Raw genomic sequence first — 19,361 nt, 5'->3', positions numbered from 1 at the left:
TCCTTTTTCTTACGACGTGTAATTCAGTTGTCCCACCTGTGCAGTGTAGTAATAAGACTCTATGGAAGCTCTGTGTTTACCGTGGCATCTCGTTTCTTTATAATGGGCACCCGCCCTCACCCATGAAAATCTGGAAAGCACTCGTGTGTGCGTTTTCTCTCCTGACCGTCAGTTACATAGAGATGTAACTCTGCTAATGCGGGGTTCAGAGGCCATGATGTAGTTCTTAGGGAGCAGGTTTCAGAAGCAAATGGCCGGGACTCAAAGCCCTCTCCTATCTCTTACCAACTGTGGGGTCAGCTCGGGCAAGTCAGGGGACGGTTCCCAGCGTCTGTATCCTTCTCTGTATGGTGAGGGTCGTGACACGCCTACCCGGGGCTGTGGTAAAGCCCCTGACACGGGCCAGACCCGCAGCCCTGCCTTGGCTGTTACTACAGTTGTTACCAGCATCATCAGAAGTTTTGGCCGGCCAGGCGAGGGGACCAACTTCTCAAATTGTTACTGTCCATAATGTGGCAGAAAAATACAGAACAAGCCCAGTTTGATCAGGGCTGAAATCAATCATTTGGGATTATTAACAAGGGCTGAATCATTAATGATTTTTTAATCGTCATTTTAATACACTCAGGGCTAGTGTGTAAATCCAGACTGAATTAAGGAGAGGTTTTGGTGTGGTAGAGACTCATACTAAAATGCGAAGACTCACGGGCAAAGTGGTAGAACCCCAAATCCTTCTGTACCTAGTCCACTAATTAAATGCCACTTCCCCCAGCTCACGTCTCACAAGCTCTTTCCTGGGAAATAGGAGGTCTTTCCAGTGGATTTTCAATAAAATGTTTGGCGTCTGTGACAAAGGGTGCATATGATGTAAATTTTAGACACATTGCCTCTGTATCTTATATCTGTAAATGGAGAATTATGATGGAAACGCTTGGATCAATGAAGGGATGTCCATGCATAGTACCGCCACTGTGCTCACACAGAGGGTATTTAAAGCAACAGGTCTGAAGTTCAAGCAAACGTGCAGATTTAGATACCCAACTGTGAAAGTTACATGCACACACCAAACCCCAGTGCCCGGAGCCCCGGGTCTGCCAGCCGCCGAGCGGCAGTGGGTGTCCGAGTGGGTTCACACTGACTTCCATTCACCTTTCACGATTTGGTTGTTTGTTAAAGATTGGGGGGGGATAATTCTTATTTATTAGTGATTTGGTTTGGTTGTTAATAACAGCCATAATCATTGAGGAGTGGTTTTTCTTTGTTTTGTGAGTATAGTTAGTCCTAGTCTGAAATAAGAGCAAAATATGACATTACTATTATTATTATTATTATTTTGGCATTCAAAAATGGAAGTATTTTGTGGATCTGTTACGATTTCTTGATCTTATTCAGGTAAACACTACCTGTAGCTACGTGAGTGAGTCAGACTTAGTTCAGGCCCCTCTTACCAGGAGTTCAATTGTGGAGTCAGAATTCAAATTTCTGAGAGAGAGCCGTTTTTTTACTGACATTTTGGGTGTTAGAGATTCCCTAATATTAAATGCTATTAATTCAGCACCCAACTGATCATTTTGCTTCTTGGTAAATGTTAGGTCATTAATGAAAAGGAGTTGAAGCATCTGAGGTTTTAGGTAAATACTGTAATTTATTCAATTTAATAGTCTAAGCCCTGAGACGATCTTATGAACATGGGTCATCTGGCCCCAGTCCTCGTCTGCTTCTGTGTCTGGCAAAGGGCACGGGGAGCCGGCCCTTGATTTTCCAGAGATGCAGACGGCAGCGTTTCCCAGAGGGAAGAGGGAGACTCCAGGCGTCGTGCCCTGGGAAACACTCTGGTTATTCATGAGTTAACTGGCAGACCCCATAAATAAATGATGGCTGCGTTTTCAGAGCACTTTGAGAAGAACAAGGATGGCGGAAAATATCACGAGGCTGTCAGATCACATTAAAGCCCGACGACTCGCCATACTCTGTGGGGAAAACTGACAAACAACACTTTTTGCCGTGTATTAAAACATATTTTACTAACTGGCTGGTTGGAAAAGAAATTCACCCACAACTGTTTTCTTGCTCTGAAGCAGTGATCTCCCCAAGCTCGTTCTTCATAACGCCATGTATGGTTCGGCCAGGGACATATTTCACGGACATAAATATCATCCATTAGGGCCTTTAAAAGTGAAGATAATATCATTTTTAATGTGGATTCCATTATGGAGAAAGCTGTGCAGGATGGGGAGCTCTGTCTCAGCACCATCTGCCCGTCTTGGCGAGATCCTCCTCACCACTCGTCATGCGGACGTCCCCACCCCCGCCCCCCGGAGCCGTAACCTTCAGGTCCCTCGCCGTGGAAGCCAGGGTATGTGTTTGGGCAATTGCACTAAGGAAGTGATTTAGGACATTACAGGCCAAGAAAAGGAGGAAAAAAATCAATATCCATCACTATCAGATGGAGGTCTTGTCACCATGGCTGTGAACTAGAACCACCCTTCCCTTGTCTTCCTACGTCTCTATTGTGAATCCTACAGGAAATCAACCCCTTCCCCTACACCTACTGTGCACAATGGGCCAAAGTCAGCTGAGCCTCTGTAGAACCAGGGCCCCGAGAACGGCACTGTTTCCCCAGCTCCTTGTGAACCTCCCCATCATCTTTCCTGCCTGCGTCTGACCATTTATTCACCCACAAATGGCACTGATATTACCAAGCACCTACTGTGTGCCAGGCATTGTGCTCCGATGCTCACTTCTCATTACCTACACCGGAACTTTCAGGTAATACACTGTACTCTTTCCCAGCTATTTCCTCCTGCAGGTATAAGGCCTCATATGGTGGGGTCATGTTTTATAATTTTCAATGAATCTGACATGGTTTACAATCCATTCAACTCAATCTTCCACTCATTCAACAATATTTATTGTGTCTCACTCTCTAAAACCTTTTCTGTAGGAAAAATCCGACTGCAGACCATGGTCTCTTGCAAACTGAAATGTTGCGTCAGGTCCTGGCTGGATACAGGAGGCAACAGCTTTTATAAACAATGAAATTATTTAGACCAGCATGCTCTGAGGGACACGGACGGTCTGGGCAAGAAGGGGTCATGGCCAAGAACTCAGTTCCTGATGAGGACAAAAGTGGATGCCGTGAGAAGGGTCTGAAGAGTGGACAGGTACCAGAGTCCTTAAATGGGTTGGGTGCAGGCAGCTCATCTGCCTCTTATCTCTTGGCTGGAACAGCAATGCCCTGGGGCATGGGATACAGTAGCAGGACTCAAGATCCCAGATCAGGGATCCCAGGAAATTCAGAGCCAGACCTGGAGTCTGGGTGAAAGCATAGAAAATTTCCCCAAACCTTGGGCAACAGGATCCAGAAACCTGGCACTAGAAGGGTCATGTGGTGGCCACGTGGATGGGCAGGTAAGCGGGCAAACCTTCACATCTCTTTTATGTTCTTCCTCCTTGTGGTATTCTCTCCCTATTTTCCAGCCATGGAAGACAGAAGTGTTGAGTCCAAAAAAACCAAGATAGCAATCTGCTTCAGAGACTTTGTTTTTGCCTCTGATCTTGGCCTTTCTCCAAAGATAAGGAAGAGAAGTTGCCTAAAAGCAATTCGCACTGAAGGACCAGCCAAGACCCAGAGAATCATGTCTGGTAACTTTTGGTTCCAGGCTCACCTCTTTGCCACTGCCCCAGAGAGAGTAAAGCACCCGTGCCTGGAGGGATGAGTTTGGGATCTGGAAGTCATCTGTTTATAGTTCTGGGACCTAGGAAGGTGCTGATGATCCTCCTGGGGCTCTTTTCATGGTCCACCGAGAGAGGACTTTGCTGAAAGCAAATGACAATCTTGGACTGAAAAGCTCTCCCCTGGAAACTTCTGGGCTGTCCCGGGTAACCTGCCTTCCTGGTGTCTCCTGCACAGCCAAGAATTAAGGCCGCCATGAACTCCGTGCACCAGCCAAGCTCAATTCCAGGATTAAAGAGCCATTCCTCAGGCGCTCTGCATCCCTCCCTCCCTTTCTCTCCCTCCCTCCCTCCCTCCCTCTCTCTCTCTCCCTGAAGAATCCTGAGGCCATTGCTTCTCGGTCAGCAGGGTGGTCCTACGTGTTAGATTATGTTCTGTTCTGCAGGCCATACGCATGGAGTCTGACTGACTTCGCCTGAGCTGCCAGTCCCCAGGAGCGGCGGGGGCCAGGGCCACCCCCAGGGATCTCTGCAGCGGGAGTCCAGGGGACTTCTCTCTGGGTGGTGCCAGCAGGTGTCTCAGCATGGTCTTCTGTCGGCCTGTGCTCAACTCAAGTTCTTGAGAGAGAGGCCCACTGTCCAGGTTCCATCCTGTGTTCACCCAACAGACAGAGCATCTGGCTGGGATTTAAGACTCAGTGGTGCCCCGGTCAGCAGCACACGCCTGCTCCACGGCCAGGATGTAGGGCAGCCAGGAAGTGTTGCTGGCTGACCGAAGCAGGGACCGGCCGTGGGGTCCTGCTCCTGGCTGCCTAGCCCGATGCCACTCTCCTTTGTGCTGATGCCCCTGCCAAGACGCAGTTCTCGTGCTTAGCGCTGCCAGTGCACTCAAGGGCACTCTGTCATCGTTCTAGCACAGCTCTGCCCCCATGGACGGCAAATCTTCCCAACATCAATACACACTGAATTTTTTAGTAGTACACAGGAAGAGGAAAGAGAAAGTGCTTTTTAAATAATATGAAATAGCAGGGCAGGTAAGACAGAACCAAGAAGCCTATTGCCATCACCAGCAGCTGGGCTGGAGCGGGCACGCGGTCCATCCATCCCTCGCCCATTTTTCTGTGCACCGCCCCCTGGTTGGGCACTGTGCTTGGCAGGGTGGCCCGTGCACCGATCCCGCAGGGTCCGGGTCTTGGCTCCTTCTGTGTAGGGCTGTGGTGCTTTCCCACCACTTTCCCACTGGATGTGTTAACATGAGGGGGCACTTTGGGGCTCCCCTATTCCACCCAGGCCCCTCACTTCCAGAGGCAGAAATACGACGTGTCCTTTATCCTCAGGAATGAAATCCCCCCTGTTAGCCTTTGCTTACCTCAGTGGGTCTAGGGGCAGATTGAGCTTTGAGGTCAGGGCAGGGGGATCCTGGACCCTGGAGGAAACCCACCTCCTGAACAGTAAGCAGTCTGGACTTCAGAGCTCACAACTGCAGGGGCAGGAAGCACATTTCTGAGGTTTCTCCAGGGGATTTCACCCCGAGAGAGTCATCGCCTCTTGCGTCCCCAGGAGCAGGCTAGCGGGAGGTGCTAGAAGGAGAGCAGCCTCTGTGGGAGAGCCTCCGTCGATGGGGATGGGTGGTGGCCACTGAGTCACAGTCTTCTTTCAGATAAATCCAGCTCCACGGCTTTTGTGAAGTCGTGTTACCTAAGGAAAGGCCCGCGGTGTTGGAGGGCCTGGGTGTCTCTGGACATAAACGGGTAATTCTCTTGCCCGAGGCAGTCACGGGAAAGAACCTAGGGCAGCTTGGATCCAGAGGCGACTTTCCCCATGGAGGCCCTGGGGGGATCATCCCAAGTGGGAGCCGCTGCCTGGCCTCAGCCACCAGGCAGAGAGGTCGGGGCCATCAGAAGGGCTGCAGGGAGATGAGGGTCCTCTCCACCTTGTAAAGCAGAGTCTGAGTCCGGTGAACCATGGGACCTGAGTGTCGGTGGGGACCCTTGCCCTGGGGGCACACATGGAAGAGAGTGGGGATGGCAGATGCTCACGCCCCGAGGAGCCCAGCGGGCTAGCCTGGGACAGAACTATAGGACTGGGGAAGTCTTGCCGTTGGGGTGTTCACCCTATCCTGAGGGACTCCTCATACCCCCTTTCACAGTTACCTTTGTGTGAGAAAGCGCCAGGTGCCATCCATCTGTCCTCCCATCACGCAGACTGTTTGCTAGTAAGCTCCTCTCATTGGGGAACAGAATATCCCCAGTTAAAGAAATTTCAACTACTCCTGCCCGGTAGAAGTATCTAGAAGCAAGGGTGACCTTAGATGCTATAGGCAGTCCCTAATTTGCCTTTGCCCTTCTACCTTCTACCTGTTTGGCTGTTATTCTAATGTGTGTCTGTATGGTTGGCCAAAGTAGAGGCTCGTTTTGGGGGCAGTGAGTGAGGCTCGAGTCCGAGGTGGTGAGTGGGGACGTATGTTTAATCCTTCCTCAGACAGGACAGCGAGCCTCTCAAAAAATAAGCCTCATCCTGAATGCTGTGCCTTCCAGTCCTCCTGCACATCCTTTGTGCTCTCCACATTTGCCTCAATTCCAGTGGCCTTGCATTTAGGAACTAAGTGCGGAGAAAAAATTAAGACTATCTAACAAGTTGCACTGACATTGAGCGTTTAAGCAACGAAAGCTCTTCTAGGAAGGACAACAGTTAAGTTTAGGACCGAATTATCTCAGCTGCCCTCCTGGAGGGAGGCGCCGTCCGCAACACCCCGTCTCCCTGTTGATATGGAACTGACTTGTCCGACAGCACAGACGCCCGGACCAGAGAATCTTTAATGTAAAGAGGAAAGAGGAAAGAAGTGGCGTAATTACTGCCCCTCGGAAGTTTTAAGTATCACTTAATTGTCCTTTGAGCTAGAACAGCGAACCAAACTGGCTCCACGCTACTCTTCATCCTCCCGAGCAATTTAAACCCTTTATTAGAGCCTCAGGAAATCACTTTTCAACTGCCCTCTTTATTCCTTCCAGGATTTATGTGGCTTTTTATTAGTTTTAATTCGTATGGAATTCTGAAACTTTGAAGCAACCGAAACATGTTCTAGGTGTGCTGGAAACAGAGGAGCTGGGAATGTGAGGCCAGGGGTTGCCCAGGGCAGGGGGGCTGCAGACCAGAGGCTCAGCGGCCGGGACACCAGCTGAGGGGCCAGAAAGGCCATCCTAGGATCAGGGGCCCCGCTCGGAAGTGCAAGGCAAAGATTGTTGGCAAGAGAAGAAGGTAATCTGACTGGGCAGACCAGGCGGTTCACACACAGGACTCCTTCCCTGGGAAGCCCACTCAAGCTTGACTTCCACGCGGATCGAGGGCTCTTTACAAAGACGTGGGCTGCCCTGGCACTTCTGAGGTCAGGTCTGTGGGGCAGACGGGCTGCTCAGCGCTCCCTGACAGGCCTGTGCTTTTATTTGCATGTGCGTGTTTGCGGTGCCGTCCCTGGGAGAACCGAGGCGCGGTGCTCTTCCTTCCGCTTTGGGTCTGGGGCTCGGGGGCAGGGTGCAGCGACAGTCAGTGTGGGCCTCGCAGTGGGAGGGCAGCACAGGCCGGCTCGCTGGCCCAGTCTAGCCAGGGTACCAGGTCCCCTCTAGTCCTTCTCCTTCTGCCCGTGGAGATGTTTCTGTAGACGGAGGATTTGGAAAAATACCTGTCAGTTCACTCCTGAAAAACCCACTGTCCCGAGCTCTCCGGGGAGATCCACGCGGATGTGGGTCAGGATGGGCTTTGAGGTCGGGACGGGTGGGGAGGCGAAGCTGAGATGAATTTTGGCAACACTGGCCCAGCTGGGAAGCGGAGTCAGGAGCCTCTGAATCGATCTGGTCTGTGTGATGCGATGATGCCCCCCAGAGAGACCAGGTCGGTTCTGGTGTGGGGGTGCCTCCTCAGGGGGCAGACTCTACACGGGCAACCCCTCTTCCGCAGTGAACGCACTTCCCCCAGGCCTCCCGACACTGCCTTATGGGCCCATGGACAAGACAAGCCCCAGGGGTCCCGGGTGTGGCCGAAGCTCCGGGAAGCTGGCCGCCTCTTCCAGCGCCCACCTGACCCGCAAGCAAGGCAAAGCACATCCAACCAACGGGACAGAGCATGCAACCCTCCACCGTGGCTAGAAGGCACCCCTGCTTGTCTGCGTTTCACTTTTCGCCCTGCTAGATTTTGCAGCTGTGAGGCTAGGGCGTCGCTCTTTATTTTCCATGCAGAGGCGGCATGGTGCTGTTGCTGGCGAGCAAGGAGAGCGCCGGAAACCGCTCCCCCCGCCCCCCCAGCCTCCCGGAACCCTCCCGCCCCGGGCACCTTCCTGCCTGCTCACGAACTCAGACACACTTCTGCAGGCCTGACCTCTAAACACCACGCTTCGGAAGGGTAACTTCCCACAGCTCACCATGTCAGTCTCAGGCGCTAAGTAAAGCTTTCAATCCCAGGGATCAACAGGTAGACAAACTAAGTAGCATCTTACAGAGCACGGGGTGAAGACGCATCCCTGTTCCCTTTCATCTCTGGGGGAGAACTGATGCTATGCTTTCCCATTCCTGAGAACCGGACAGCAGAGCTGGGGCGCTGGATGTTCACAGGGGAAAAGAGAAACAATTACAGACTGAAATAATCCCAGTAAACAATTATTTGATAAAATTATGAATATACACAGATTTTCAACTCACATAGCCTAAGGTTATTAAAGTGCAGGAGTTTTGAATAGTAAAACAGACAATGGAAGATATTCAGAAGTTCAGATAAATAAAAACAATCATTTTCCTTTGCAGTGGCAAATAGTTCAGTAAATATATGGGAACAGTGAGACACTCCCATGAAAAACGTTAATTAAGTAAATTCTGTTCAGCGGAGGGAGGCGGAAAATGAGGAGAAGCAAGCCTGCGACTCAGTAGTGCTTCCAGCTCTTTGAAGACAAATCGCATCGTCAGGCGGGATGGACGCGTTGGCCACGCGTGGCGGCCCTGCTTGGACGGTCTTGGTCCCCCTGACTGCGGAGATGCACCGAGAGAGAGAGAGGAAATCAGGGAAATGCCTGGGCAGGGGGTGCTCTGAACAGGTGGGGCGCCTGGTCCTGAAGAGCGTGTGGAGCTGGGTGGGTTGCCCTCTGATGTCTATGAAGCACCACCAGAAAGTGTGCCCCTAACCTTTCCTTGTTTACAAAGCACGATGCCCGCGGAAGGAAAGATGTAATTCCTTCTTACTGTAACCTTTCTTCTGACTGTTCTTTTTTCCACTTGGAAGCCGGTCTTCTCTTTCTTGACAACTCTGCCGTAGGGATGCTTCCCCATCGAGAGCCTGACCCTGAGCTCGGAGCCCTCCTCTCAGACTTGGGTCTGATTTGCTGTTTGGGGCTAAGGCAGGAAGCGAAGGTGCCGGTGACCAAGTCATTGCTCTGTATTTTTTTCTTGCCCTTATGGAGACTCAGTGTCTTCCTGCAGGGGCTGTGCTGATGGGTCAGTGGGACAAGGGCACTGGGGCTCCGCGCACACTGGGTCACGTCTCCTCAGAGAGGCTGGGCCTGGCAGGTGCTTCTAAAACATCTACAGTAGCCGCTTGTCCCCACTAAGAGCCCCATGTGCCATCCGAGGTGAGGGGTCTGCCACTCACGAGGGCCCTCTATATACTCCCCAGCACGTCTCCATCTGTAACTCCAACTCTTGCTGGGAATAATCGAAGAACTCTGCTGTTGTCAGACGTTAATGATGAGGCTGGGGCTGATGAGTAGATGCATGCAGTCAGTTATTAAAGACCATTTGTCGACTCCCTGCACAACGAGATCACTTGATTATCTTCGAAGCATCCAGTGTGTACTGGAGCTGGCCTGGACAGCTCACGCGGCCCCACGGTTAAATATCTGGGACTGTTTACACCGCAGAAATGGGAAAATATTACAAATCAGGGCACCCCCCCGCCCCCCGGCCCCAGAGAACCGGTTCACCCACATGGCACTGTCTGCACCGCTGACGGAATCAAGGTGTGCTTTGGAACTCAGCTCCCACTGAATCTGTTACTCCTGACTCTGGAGGTGAGGGCTGTGAGGTTTTGAAGGGCATGATTTAATCTCTGCAACATCCATGTAAAAACAAGTTGTGTAATAACAGGCCTCTCGTTTATTTCTTAAATATCAGCATCTCTTTAAGCCAGCTTCCTGAAGGTGTTAACTTCAGGATGAAAGGTGAGAAAAAAAGTACAGCCTTTCATCTTTGCATTTCAAGAGGCCCTGCATTCCCACCGTGAATTAATATGCTCGTGTTTATTTTTGCTCTTTGGCCTCAAATGGATAACAAACATTTTCTGGGGACCATCCAGCGGAGAGGGAATTAGTGCACTGTTTGTTTTACAATCAGGTAGCACTCGAGGACCCGTGGATGCAGAGTGTTGGACGTTCTTTGAGAATACTTGGGGTTCATTAACACCCTCTAACTTTGTTAATGAGATCGAGTTAATTAAAGCAAAATAATTCTGATCCTTCTCCCCAAATTATCCGGATATTCAAACGGATGCATTATTTTCAACTAAAGTATCTAGATTTGCTTCAGCTGTGCCCACGTTATTTCTCTCGTTGAGACCTGGTTTGCATCGTTTGTCCTTTTTGCCTCTTCTATATAATTTTCTGGGTTAACTTCCCACAACACAAAAGCAGGAGTCGTTCTTGGTCCCCAGAAACTTGCTGTCTTGTTTTTGACTCCTCTGGAAAGTCTGAGGTAATCCTCCTTATAACAATTTTAGGTTGGTTAAAGGGAAAACCACCATTTTCTATTTATAACTCCACCGCTCACCAGCGTATTAAGATACGCCGGAGCAAATCACTGTCACCGTGGCACCAGCCGCAGTGCCAGACCAGGGGCCCTGCCCCCAGCTGGCTCGAGTCGCCCCTCAGATTGCGGGACAGCAAGGTAGTGCCTGCACACCCACCCAGACCCACAGCCCGCCGTCCTGGGCTCCTCAGACAAGCGTGCTGGGAAGGCGGTGCCTGTAATTTACTTTGCCTTTCATGTACTCTTCGGATACATTGCTGGTAGGAAAATTAATCCATGAGGTCACTGGACACCCTGCAGCTCCTGAAGTAGGACCCCAAGGAGGCACCCATGAGCTGCAGCCGTCAGAGACGAAGCCAGAGAGCTGGAAAGAAGGACCTGCTCTGCTCACTTACTTTGTAACAGCCTGGAAAGTGGGGTCCCAGCGGGGAGACGGAACCCCCTGTCACCACCAAGACGCAGAGGGCAAGAGTCATAACACTGAGGTTGACTCACCCACCTGTAGACAAGTCCTAACAGGTGGCTTCAGAACAACATGACATCAAATGATGCAGGGGTGTTTTTTCCTCTTTCCTCCAGCAAAGGGAGACGCAATAATGGAATGGCAGCTATCGGCCCAAAGAGAGTCATTTGGGGCAGCACGTGTGCGGTGTGTGGGGACCTGAGCTGTAGGAAAAGGGAGCGGCTGAAGCGGGCTGTCTGCCACGTGCATGGGCGCCGTGGAAGGAGCCGTCACCGTGGCCCAGGACGGTTGGTTGGCCATGTGACACCACTCAGGTTTATAATCACTTGACGTCATTGTAGGATTCAGTGGGTTATCTGCCTGCCACCAAAACAGATTAAAAATACCCTCCAAGGACACCCATCCCCTGCCATCCCCCCAGGAGGGGACACAGGAAGGAGGAGAGTGACAGCCCCCACCGCAGAGCTCACAGAAGCCCACACGCACAGACTTCGCTCAAAACGGACGCCCCAGAGTCTGCAGTACGAACAGGGGCCATGACGCAAAACATCAGGAACCTCTCTCCTGGAATGGGGCGAGCACTTTATAAAGTGCCCAGTCTCCTTTGCGGGTGACTTAGTTAGAGATGAAACCCTGTGATGTTTCTTCTTTCTCGCACTGCACTTTCTGAAACAGTGGTTCTTGACTTCCATCTGCGGTGAAGCTACTGGCCGAGCTCGTTGGAACTAGGTGCTTAGGGCACGTTGTTGGAGAAGATGGCTCACAAGGCGGCCCAGGCAGCTGCGTTTTCACAAGGGCTTGTGGTGAGTCTCACGCTGGTGGTTAGAGGCCACACGTGGAGGAACACAGCTCTGGAACAGGAGTCCGAGTGGATATGATGGGGACATGTCGCAGGCTAGGCTGCCTGGAGGCCAGGCCTGCAGCGGACATGGCTGGGCAGGGCATTGAGGAGGGCGTGTGCGGGGCCCATGGGGAGCAGGGTTGGGCCAAGGAAGGCCGGGAGCCCACGGCCGGCCCTGGAGCCCCGGGGGTTGGGTGTCCAGGCTGAGTGAGGGATGTGGCCGTTGATCAGTCTCTGGTTATGAACAGTTCCTGGAGGGAGGTGTGAGCTTAAGCAAAGTGGTCTCACGGAGGCCATTCCCGACGAGCTGACAGTGGGGGCTGTCTTCAGGTGGCACTCCCAAAAGCTGGGGGCCCAGGACATCACTCCTGGGGGGCAGGTCTGGGTGGCACACTCAGCACCCCTCACATCAATCAGGGAGCAGTTTGGAGGCACGCCTGAACACACTTCATGCCCTCCTGGGGCCTCCGTCCTTCAGCTTCCTTTAGACCCATATTTTCTTCATTTAAAATACAACCTCCCACTTTCCTCCCCAGGCCCCCTCTGTCCCCTCTTCCTCTCTTGATCAACTGCAAACCAGTGTCCTTGTGTCTCCTGTGATGTGCTCCAGGCACAAGTGATGTGTAAATTACTTATTACATGTATCACGTTAGTTTGTTCGTTTGTCCCCAGTGTGGTCCTGTTTTCTGCAGCAAACGTCTCACAGTCATTCGGGTCCAGACCTGAGCTCTGTTTTAGGAAATGGCAGTCTGGTCCCTTTAAGAATAAGCCAAGTGCAGATGTTTCTGGAAAAGCCGTAGGATGTGAGCTGACCTGGGCACGTTCCCGTCGAGGTGAGCAGAAGGTGAAGTGGGGACCTTGTGAGTGCATCTCTGACTCGTTGTAGTCCTGGGAGACTGAGTTGGCACCTGGGCTTGATGAGTCACCTTATGGTAAATCCAGCTTGAGTCACCGACAGAAATAACGAAATGAGGCATATGTGGATTCAATTAAGCATAGGGAACCCTGATGGGCACACACAGGAGAGGCTGAGAGCTAATAAATCAGGCATGCCAACAAGGAAAACACAAGCTAAGGGCAGATTAGAGAGAGGAATTTGTGTTAGAAAAGAACGCTTCTCATGGTGGGTTCTCCCGCGGCACACACCACAGACCTCCCTGGTGCCGTCCAGCATCACTTTATGCAGCCCCTGGCTCCGTCAGCTTGCGTGGCGAGGGCCCCGCACCAGGACCGGAAACACAGGAGAAGGAAAGGTGGACCCCGCATCTCAGACCTCAAAGGAGCGGTTATCGTGACCATGTTTGTTCTGTGGATGAGGTAACAAGGGCACCGAGAGTTTAGGTGATTTCTTGTCACCCCCTTACCTCACGACAGGACCAAGACAGATGTCGTGATTCCTGGTGCCCCCACAGCGGAGGCAGGAAATTCAACCTACCTCGAGTTGTGCGTGAGACATGATTTCCTGTGGCCACAGTAAACCTGGGTCCAAGTCAGGTTCTTACAGGACAGAGTATGTAAGTAACTTAGTTCTTACAACGCTGATACGGCACATAGCATTTGCAATCTTGTAGTATTATTTCCCTTTTATAAATGTGTCCTAAATCCTCAACTATATCCTGAGTCTGAAGGGGTGGAAGGGGCATGTTTGACCTTTCCCACATCAGCACCTATATGGAATGGGTGCTCAGGGAAGGTGTCATCTCAAACAGAGTTAACCTATCTTGATAATCAGTTTGCACACAGCCTGTGACAAAGCGATGTTGCTCGAGGTGATCACAGCCGTGGAGAAATGGTCGGCCATCACCAGGGCTCAACCAGAATGTATCATTTGAAAGGCCAGTGGTCTTCACAGGTGACTGTGAAAATGCACATATTTTCACCAGGGTGAGATGAAAAGAAACAACAAGAAAAGAGAATGTGGGGGTGTGTGTGCACGTGTGTGCATGCTCACTTGCATGTGGGTGCATGTGCACGGGTGTGTGTGGGCTCACACAGGTTTGTGCATGTGTGCACATGTGCATGTGGGTGTGTGCACGTGTGTGTATGGGGTGTGCACAGCATGTACAGGGGCACACATGGGTGTGTGCATGTGTGCGTGGGTGTGTGCACATGTATATGGGGGTGTGCACGTGTATACGGGGTATGTGCAGGTGTGTGCATGTATGTGTGCGTGCACGTGTATGGGAATGCATGTGCATGGGTGTGTGCGGGTGTACATGGGTGCATGTGCGTGTGTGTGCACGTGTGTGTATGGGCCATGCACGGTGTGTACAGGGGCACACGTGGGTGTGTGCATGTGCGTGGGTGTGTGCATGGGGGCATGCACAGGTGTATGGGTACATGTGCACATGTGTGCATACTGGTGTGTGTACATGTGTGTGTGCACGCACACGTGTGTGCAGGGATGGCCTGCCTTTCCTGTGACTTCCGAAATGCCCTTAAATGCAAACTTCACAAGTTCCACACTCACAAAGTTATGGTCACACTCACGATGCTTCAAAATCTTTCTGATTTTCTCTTTCACTGTTCCCAACCCCATGTTGCATGTTGGCTATGAGATAACAGGAAAGGTTAAGTTTGCAGTGGCCCCTAAGTGCAGAGAGCCAAGACTTCCATGCCAAAGTAACAAGACTAATACCTTTTTGACAGAATTTAATAATATGGTTTTATAATATTTAATTTTGTTCAGAAAATATCTCTCAGTAGGAAGCCTTTTTTCCTTTACTTACCTAAACATTATTACTTTAAAACAATTTCCTGGCACAAAGAATTTATTATGTAGACTTGTGATCTGATTCTTACAGACCTTTGGGGGAGGGATGGATTAACTTCAAGTTAATTTGGACATTCAACCAATTTTGACAAGCCGAGTCGTCAGCCTACTGCAAATAAGGGTAGTTACATCTGGACTTATCTTATTTTAAGGGCAGTTGACAGAGAGAAACTTCGCTTTTGCCTCAGATAACAAGAGGTCTTTCCATTTCTTGCCCTGAAGTTGGACACAATTAGTCAGGTTAATTTGTCCCCCTGTGGGTTTCCAAATATGGTTGTCAGCAACAGACTCGCTACGTGACAGCACTTTTACTAAATGACCTAATTAGTCTCTTTAACGCCCCAAACAGTGATTTACCATCCATTAGGAAATTCCTAGTGGAGTCTTCTTGCTAATATCTTGGTGGTAAAACCAGGGAAAATAAGTTGGTTCTGTGGAGAGTATTCTGACAAGGCTGGAGTTGACGATGCACAAAGAGAAAAGAGGGAAGGAATTCAGCTTTCCCCAAATGGGGATATTAGCAGATCAAATAGCCTTTTATCAGTATTGAAAGGTAATTTCTTTAGAATTCTCTAGACAGACTGTCCTTAGGACCATTACACTGCTGGGAAGAAATCCCAGAGTCTCAACGGCAAGTGCCTCCCCCCCGCCCCCCGCAGCGCCTCACAGCCCCCCAGTGGCTCTCTGCTCGGGAACTCCTGGTAGCCCCCTCCCTGAAATGGACTGGGAGCTGCGGGGGGACCCCGGGCTGAAGCTCGGCTGGGCTGGTCCTTGCTGGATCTGATCCTCGGGTGAGACCCACATCTGACATTCCTCCCCCTGCCATCTTCCCTCCCAAAGTACTTGTCAAAATACAGCCACAGTGGAAAGGCCCAGATATGGTTGTTGGGAGCAGAGGTCAGAGCTGGGAAGGAGAGATAAGAGAGAGGCCAGTAGGGTTCTCGGGAGCAAGACACCCCCACACATCTAGAAAAGGCATTCTAGGGTGGTTAACTGTCCTTGAAAGTTAGCTTTCTGTGAACTGCTCTTCCTAGGGTCCAGGCACTACACTAAAGCTTTGCATGCATTTTCTCGTTCAGCCTCAAAACCCCTCCGTGAATTAGATCCTATCAGACCCACATTTAACAGGAGGGGCCATCGGAACTGATCACAAAGCAGTAAGTGACAGGACCAGCTTTCATCCCAAGAATAAAATAAATATGGAAATGAAATGAATGAATGCACGCAGCAATCTCTCTATTGAAACTCCAGGCTTCTGAGGGGTTCCCTGCAACATGGGGTGGTGGACGCAGTGAGGCATCCCCCAGACCCCCTCATGAGGGGGATGTGCCCTCTCCTGTGGGCAGGAGGCTGGGCCCCGAAAGCTCATGCTCCGCATGAAGTGTCCTCAGCTGGAAGAGCTGCCTAGCCCAAGGCCGGGACCCCTTCCTGGCGGTGCCCCACAGTGGCTGATGGGTTGATCAGGGGCGTGAAGGCCCAACCCCCCACCAGGGTTGGGGTAGCTCTGCAGCTCATCCTAACTCGGGGTTCTCTGAGGACCCGCTGAAGCCCCTGTCTGCAGTGACTCCACAGGTCACCTGCTCTCTGTCCTTTCTGCTCCCCACAGACTTGCACACGGGTCCCCATCTCATAGCCTATTGCCGGAGAACCTGATATTACAGTTGACATGAGGGATGGTCATGGGCACAGACTCAGAAATGGGATTTTGGGGTTGGTCCCCCACTAGGCATCCAGAAATGAGAGCCGTGCCGCTGGTGCTGGGTGAGGTGCGGGAAGCCCCAGCCTGCCGCTGGGCGCATTGATAGAGCTTCGTGCGTCTGAAGAGAAATGGTGTGTCAGTGGGAGGGGGCTGTAGGAACAGTAGCTCAGGCATCTGAGAAGTTCTGGAGAAGTGATTTTAAGGATCATAGAACTGAATGGATTCTGTTGGGAGTTATGGAGGAGAAAGATGGTTCTACTGGGGACAAGGACATCGGGCTTCTGGATGGACATATGGCAGCGAGCACAATGTGTAAATATGTTTCAAGTATTAACTTCCACCAGAGAATAACCCTCATGGATGAGGCATTAAAACCTAAAGTATACCCCAAACTTCCACCACGTGATTTCAGCTAGCCTCTCTTGCTGGTCACCACAGGGTTGGCCCAATGGCACATGCACAGAGAGTCATGGTGGCCGGGGTGGGAGCCACCCCCGGACCCCTGGCTTGGGTCCCTCCCACCAAGGCTGATGTAGCTTCTAGCAGTGTGCCAGCAGCCGAATGCCCGACGTAACAGCAACAGACACCGGCCCTGCTCCACCCAGCACCGCCTCTTGAGCAGACTTGCCAGCCAGTCCATGGGCAGTGGAAAGGGGCAGCGATTCATCTTGACTGGGACTGACACACACTCCAAGGATAGGGAGGCCTTCATGCCTGTAGACTAATGAAAGCTTTGATCCACTGATAGAGTGCACGGCATAGCATCTCCTTGGATGAAAGCACTCACCTTTACCAAAGAAGTCATGGCAGTAAGCACAAGATGATGGCGGACACTGGTCCTTTCCAGAACTCCTCCACCATGGAGAATGTGTCTGGGATGCAGGTTACTCACTGGAGCATCTCTTGGTGCTTTGCCCAGCTTTGATGGTAAATGGATAAGTGTAGCAGCTACAGCCTAAGAGGAACTCAATGACCAGAAATGAGGATCTGGTTTTCCTCCAATAGATAACCGGCCTAGATCAGCAGGGGTGCTAGCCAGGGAAGAGGGGAGATGATGAGTGTCTGTAGCAGCCTCAAGATGGCTACAGCAGCAGGGCTTGTAGTCTCCTAACTTTTCTGGTCAATGTTTGCCCAAGAACAGAAAGACTCATCCAAATGCACGGAGCTTTTCCCGTGCAAGGTAAGCTTAGTATGTGAAGCAAGCGTGTTTGAGACACGCAAGCAGCTCATTACAGCGAGCACTGTGGTGTGCCACCCACACCCATATTCCCTTCCCTGTGAGGTCCCCATCCTCCTTCCCAGCTGCCAGACCTGCTGGCTGCTGGGGGCTCTTAGCTGAGCAACCACCAGGGAACTGCCCTCAGCAGAACAAGATGCCTCACGAAGATCATGCCCCTCCTGTCTGAGCACAGTTCACATCCCCTGACTGGTCAGAGGGGATGCCCTGTTCTCTCGACTGGGGCAACGCTGCAGGACTGTTTCAGACTCAGAACTCCCCATGGGATTATGTGACGTCGCTGTTGCTTGTGCACCGTAACCCAACTTTCTGCCCATCTGTGCTTCCCCCTGTGCTTAAGAGTTCTGAGAGAACCCTCCCTTCCCTAAAACTTTTGCAGACTAATCTCTGTCTTGGGTTCTGTTTCTTAGAGAACCTGTCTTGTGACAATGATTTGAATGGCTTTTGAAAAATCAGAAACATCATTTCTGGAATTGTGCTTTTTTTTTTTCTATTCATGTCAGGCAAACTTGAAAATTCTTGACCCTATCTTTGATAAATCTGAGCACAGACGTTCTTGGCTCCAAGGCTCTTTTTTTCCAGGGAAATGCTCAATCTGCCCCCAAAACTCCACTGGACAGACTCTTGTCCTGTTTCCAGGAATGCTGAGACTGGATGCAAACACTATTGACACAATGTATATTCATTCATGAGGTTACAATAGTAAAGATGTTGACTGTAGCTCAGGAGTAACTGAGGGGAATACTGGCATAAATACTAGACAGGCAATTCCTTCTTCCTACTAAGGCACAAAAAGTAAGTCACTGCTGCCAATGACATCCATTTGATTATTAACATAGTCAAACCACTGCTATTTTCAAAATATGGCTATATTGTCAAATGTGTGATGTTAGATCATACCACCAATAATATTACTACTGTGACTTAGAACTCAGAAGACCTTATGTTGAGTAGCATTTTATAGGTAATGAAAGACTTTTAAATTATTATCTCCATGGTTTTTAAAATGTACCCCCGAATGTCCTAGGAGTTTTGCAGCACTGTCCTAGGGTCTGGGGGGTCAGGGTGTCCGTAGGGCAGGATCCCACCCCTCTTGAGCCTTAGTAGACCTGCTGCTGTCGGCTTTACGTGTCCCACTTCCTTACGAGATTTCCTCTGAGGAGTGTGGACTCCAACTTTGTGGCTCCAACTTTCTTGATTTGCTCGGGGGCTGAGGACAGAAACCTCTACTGGCTGAGCTTGGCATAGCAGCCCTTTTGTCCGAAGGGCCTTCTGTCCCCCACGTGGCTTCTCGATATTGTCCTTAGAGTAGTTTTCCGGTGAACTTAAGTGATGACCTTGCCAAAAATCTTTCAGGATATCATTGTCCTGCTAGCTTTTATGCGACCATTAGCTCCCTAATGGTGTTTTCTGAGCGTGTGTGCCCTACATAGCTGAAAGCAGAAGAAACAGCCAGCCGGGTGACGGAGGACAATGCCACAAAGCAGTGACATTTATAGATATTTTTAAGGCAGTATTAGCATTGTATAATGTCCTATTGCTCAAATCAGACCATTTTTATTTTTAAATTTAGTTATTTTATTTTAGAGAGAGAGCCCCTGTGAGTGGGGGGAGGGGCAGATGGAGAGAGAGAGAGAGAGAGAATCCCAAGCAGGCTCCATGCTGAGCACAGAGCCCATCTCAGGGCCCAAGCTCATGACCCTGAGATCATGACCTGAGCTGAAACCAAGAGTTGGATGCTTAATCGACTGAGCCACCCAAGCATCCCTATTTTTATTTTTAATAGAAAAGATCACATACATCTAAGATAATCCCATCACTAGATAGTTTTTATTAGTGATGATTAATTAGCAGTGGTTATGATCTCAGTAAGACCAGTCACCTCTGAGAA

This window comes from Zalophus californianus, chromosome 12, assembly GCF_009762305.2.
Source record: "Zalophus californianus isolate mZalCal1 chromosome 12, mZalCal1.pri.v2, whole genome shotgun sequence".
NCBI lineage: Eukaryota > Metazoa > Chordata > Mammalia > Carnivora > Otariidae > Zalophus > Zalophus californianus.
This window is presented reverse-complemented; position numbering follows the sequence as displayed.